Below are 5,543 nucleotides of genomic sequence, written 5' to 3'. Positions count from 1 at the left end.
AACATGAGTGGAAAAAGGGTCAATATATTTCTTCGGACCATGGGTCAAGAACAGTCTGTTTCTTGTAACGTTATTGGTGGACTTGAAATCAGTGGTATCAACAGCAATCATTTTTTCCCCACTTCCAGATGTATATACACAAAAGAAGATGCCTGTTAGTTCAGGAGACATCATTACTCAAGAGAAGTTATGCAAGTGGTCCTACCTGGACAAGGTTAAGATACCATACATTCAAACAGAAGTTGATTTGCTGATTGGAAATAATGCGTCCAATTTGATTGAACCATATGAAGTAATAAACAGTCATGGTAATGGGCCACTCGCCATCAAAACCCTATTGGGATGGGTTGTCAGTGGGACTATGGAGGACAACAGTGACCACAAGAATGAAAATGGGCATTCTGCTGTTACTGTTAACAGAATTTCTGTCGTTAAACTGGAGGAGATGCTTAACAATCAGTTCAATCATGAATCATTTCAGCGAAAGGACTGCTGATAAAAGGGAAATGTCAAGGGCAGATCTTCGGTTCATGAACATAATGAACAGCTCAGTCATTCTTCAAGATGGACACTACAGCCTAAAATTGCCATTCAGGACTGATGATGTTACGCTACCTGACAACTTTTGTGCTGCTAAACAGCGACTTAATAACTTGAAATGGAAATTGGAAAAAGAGCCAAGACTTTCATGAGAAATACACAAGTTTTCTTACTGATGTTGTACATAAAGGTTATGTGGAGATGGTGCCAGTTCACCAACTAGAGCGTGTAGATGGCAAAGTCTGGTACATTCCACATCATGGGGTGTTTCATCCTAAGAAGGGATCACTAAGAGTTGTGTTTGACTGTGCAGCAACATATAAAGGTACGTCATTTAATAGTCAACTGTTGCAAGGCCCTAATCTAACCAATCTTCTGGTAGGTGTACTGATGAGATTCAGACAAGAACCAGTAGCCTTCATGACGGACATCGAAGCGATGTTCCACCAAGTCAAAGTGGCCAAGGAAGATGTGGACTTTCTACGATTCTTATGGTGGCCTGGTGGAGAAATAACTAAAGAGCCCATTATATTTAGGATGACAGTTCATCTCTTCGGGGCTGCATCTTCTCCTAGCTGTGCTTGTTATGACTTAAGACAGACAGCGAAAGACAATCAGGCAGACTTTCCAGCGGAAGTAATTGAAACCATCAATAATAACTTCTACGTAGTTGATTGCTTGAAGAGCGTCTCTTCAGAGGAAGATGCCATCTCTGTTGTTAAATATCTCGCTGCGCTTTGTCAGAAAGGAGGCTTTCGTCTTTTGAAATGGATCAGCAACAGCCATAAAGTGTTGCAGTCAATTCCTGAAAAATATCGTGCTAAGGAGATACAGCAGTTAGACCTGGATAGAGACAAATTGCCCATCGAGAGAGCTTTAGGTCTCCAGTGGAATGTGGAAACTGATACCTTTCAATTTAAGATTTCTGTGAAAGATCGACTATGCACAAGAAGGGGCGTTCTATCTGTCGTAAGCTCTGTGTACGATCCTATGGGATTTCTAGCACTGCTTATTCTGCCTGCTAAAGTGCTTATGCAAGAGTTGTGCAGACAAAATTTGGGCTGGGATGAGGTTATCCCATTAGTCTTCCAGAAGCAACGGGCACACTGGATATCTGAATTGCACGGAGTTGTAGAGTTCAATGTGAACAGATGTTTTAAACACATGGATTTCAGACTGCCCACTCATGCTTGTTTACATCACTTTGCTGATGCATCCGAAAGTGGATATGGCACGGTTTCATACCTCAAGTTGCAGAACAGTTTAAACATGGTACAAGTGGCTTTCCTACTTGGCAAGTCTAGAGTAACACCATTAAAACCAGTGACTATACCTCGCTTGGAGCTAACAGCGGCTGTATTGGCAGTTAAAGTTGACATCATGCTGAAAAAGGAGTTGCAACTTCCTTTGGAAGATTCAGTCTTTTGGACTGACAGCACGACTTTTCTGAATTATATCAGAAACGAGGACAAATGCTTTCACACATTTGTCGCTAATAGAGTGTCTTACATAAGAGATGCTACACAACTTCAGCAGTGGAGGTATGTCCCCACTAAAGAAAATCCAGCAGACGATGCATCTCGTGGGCTAAAGATGTAACATTTTTTTGAGCAGTAAGCGATGGATAGATGGTCCTAGCTTTCTCTGGGAACCGAGTGATACGCCATTTTCTGTAAAAGAGCAGGTCTTGACAGATGATGACCCGGAAGTTAAAGGGGAATTGAAAGTAAATGTTGTCGCCTTGCAGAGTGGACAGAATGCCACTAGTCGACTAATTAACTACTACTCTGAATAGAAACGACTAAAGATTGCAGTTGCCTGGTACTTGAAGCTGCAGAAGATTCTGATGGAGCTGAGCCGCAAAAGAAAGGAGATCTCAGCTTCAAAACAGATTAACAATGTTACTGTAGATTCAAAATTACAGGAGCTTAAGGCATCTCTAGGTGAACAAAGGTTGACTGTGGAAGATCTATCCAAGGCTGAGATTGGTATCCTTCGTTTTAGTCAACAGGAACAATTTCAAAACGAAATTGCAGAGCTCAAGGATGGAAGTGTTGGAGTAAAGCGAAACAGTACTGTATACAGTTTGGATCCTGTATTACATAATGGATTGTTATTGGTGGGAGGAAGACTTGGTAAATCAGCAATGCCCATTGAAACTAAACATCCCATCTTGTTGTCTAAGGATCAGCATGTTTCATATCTCATACTTCGAGACATCCATGAGCAGTTAGGTCACGGTGGCAGAAACCTAATGCTTTCCAAAATGCGGCACAAGTATTGGATTACAAATGCTAATTCTGTGGCAAGAAAAATTATCTCCAAGTGTGTCATCTGTAGACGTTATAAAGGAAAATTGGGTGAACAAAAAATGGCAGACCTTCCATTGGAAAGGATCACCACTGACCTACCTCCTTTTACCAATGTAGGAGCGGACTTTTTTGGGCCCATTGAAGTAAAAAGAGCCAGGAGTAAAGTAAAACGCTATGGAGTGATATTTACTTGTTTGGCAAGCAGAGCAGTCCATTTGAAAATGGTGTATTCATTAGATACGTACTCATGCATAAATGCCTTGCGTAGGTTTGTTTGTCATCGTGGACAAGTTTCTCTTATGAGGTCGGATAATGGGACTAATTTTATTGGTGCTGAGCGGGAGTTAAAGGATGCTCTCTCAGCATTGGACAACAAGAAGATTCAGAGAGCCTTACTTCATAAGGAAGTTCAATGGTGCTTCAATCCCCCCACAGGCTCCCATTATGGAGGGATATGGGAGTGTATAATTCGAACGGTGAGACAAATTCTTTGTTCAGTTCTTCGACAACAAACACTGGACGATGAAGCATTGCAAACAATCTTGTGCGAAGCAGAAGCCATTTTGAATGACCGTCCTATTTCCAAACTATCCAGTGACCCTAGTGATCTAGAAGCTCTCACTCCAAATCACATCCTGCTTATGAGAGGGAATCCTGCATTGCCACCTGGTTTATTTGAAAGATCTGACCTGTATGCCAAAAGGAGATGGAAACAAGTGCAATACATTGCCGATCTTTTTTGGAAAAGATGGGTAAGAGAATACCTACCCTTGTTGCAAAATCGACAAAAGTGGAACAAAGAACGTAGAAACTTCACTTCTGGAGACATTGTTGATCCTTCAGCACCACGAGGCTCATGGATACTCAGAAGAGTTTTGGAGACCTACTCAGACAACAAAGGTTTAGTACGTTCAGTAAAGGTACAAACCAAAAGTAGTGTCTTAGAACGTCCAATTAATAAGTTTTGCCTTCTGTTAGAAGCAGACTAAGTTGGGGTATTTAGAAATTAAATTTACTGCTTCCTGTCCAAAGATACAGTGTTAGTTATGGCTTCATTTTTTTAATTATTATTATTATTATTTTTTTCTGAGTTTGTAATTATGTTTTCCTGCTATAAGCAATTATGGGACCGGTGTGTTGAAGCCATTTTTTGTTGTAGTTATATATTTGTCCATTGGGTGGCACTCTGGTAGAATACCCATGGTACATCAGGGCAATTGGATGATGAGATAACAGGTGTGTGTATTGGTAGTGGGGAAGCACACAGCTTTTGACCGTTTTAGGTCGTGCTTTATTATGTTAAACAGGCTTTTTGGATTATGTGTTGGACCGTGTTGAACAGTATGCTGTATCTACAAGGTATGGAGTTTTGTGTGGACTTTTTGTGAACTAAACAAAATGACACCACAGGAAGCTAATTGAAGCAATGTTTATTCATTGAAGCACAATAAAGAAAGAGACTATTTGCATCTTACATCTGTTTGCATAGACTCTAATTTTCTACGCGTCAACTACTTGCTCACTCCTATTACCAATACCAGCAGTTTAATGGAAAGCTGCTACAACTAGCACGTCTACCGTACGGATATTTACTCATTCACGCACTATTTATCATTCACACAATCTCTGTCTAAAATGATTTTATTATTCATTCTTAAAAAAAGAAACATGTAGAACTGTAACAGAGCTCCAATACATCTTTTCTAACACCGGCTAGTTAGACCTAGCCAGCACAAGCTAGCTATATAGCTAAGAACAATCACCAAATCAGCACATAGTTTTCAACAAAACTTCAAAAACACCAAAACACTCCTCATGCTTGAATGTTGGTAAGTGATATGTGTGTGTGTTTTTTTTTTTAAGCACATACCTGGTATAATTTAATTGGTAATTAGATCAGACAGCTAATTCCTGTCTTTTCAGTTCAAGTGTAACCTAAGCTAGCCTACTTAAACCCAGCCAGATACTAGCAAGCTGATTTAGCTAGTTAGCTCCCAGTCTTGTTTAGCTAACAGGAAAATGTTTTTAGTAGACTCTGATAACCAGAAGATCTCATATGGAATTATAAATGTTTTATAGAAATAGCTAGAACATATTCGACTGCTAGTCTTTTGAGTCTGCTAGTCTTTACACTTTAATATTCTGTTATTTCTGGCCTCCATTTTAGGTTCTTCAGCATTTTTCTGGTTTAACTGTGTAATTCTGTTGTAGGTTTATTACAACATATTTTTATTTCCACATTCATATATTGCTGAATTTTAACATAATATAAAAAAAACAGATTTTGTTGTTATCTTTTTTTGAATTGTTGAAGATGTACTTCAGTTGTGTTTCTCTATATAAACAATATTCTAAAAATTGTCATGTGACTATAGGGTAAAAAAATTGTACTGAAATTTTTAAAGTTTTAAATAAAGTAATAAAAGCAATTTTCTGCTAAAAATATTTCCTTTTTGTATAGAAAAGGGCCACTTTGCTCCCAGCATGAACATTTCAGTATCTGATTACAGTAGGTCTTTAGAGTTTGGACAATATAATTATATTCATGAACTGACCCAGGCCAATTGCCTTAATGCTGGTAGTCAGGGACTGATCACAGGTCAGGTAACAGGGGAAAAAGCTCTTATGGGGCTCTATATTCATGTTCACTTTGTCACTAATAGTGTTGTGTGTGTGTGTGTGTGTGTGTAG

The sequence above is a fragment of the Pangasianodon hypophthalmus genome, chromosome 9 (genome assembly GCF_027358585.1).
Source record: "Pangasianodon hypophthalmus isolate fPanHyp1 chromosome 9, fPanHyp1.pri, whole genome shotgun sequence".
NCBI classification, from domain to species: domain Eukaryota; kingdom Metazoa; phylum Chordata; class Actinopteri; order Siluriformes; family Pangasiidae; genus Pangasianodon; species Pangasianodon hypophthalmus.
The sequence above is the reverse complement of the archived record's forward strand: the minus strand, read 5'-3'. Positions refer to the sequence as shown.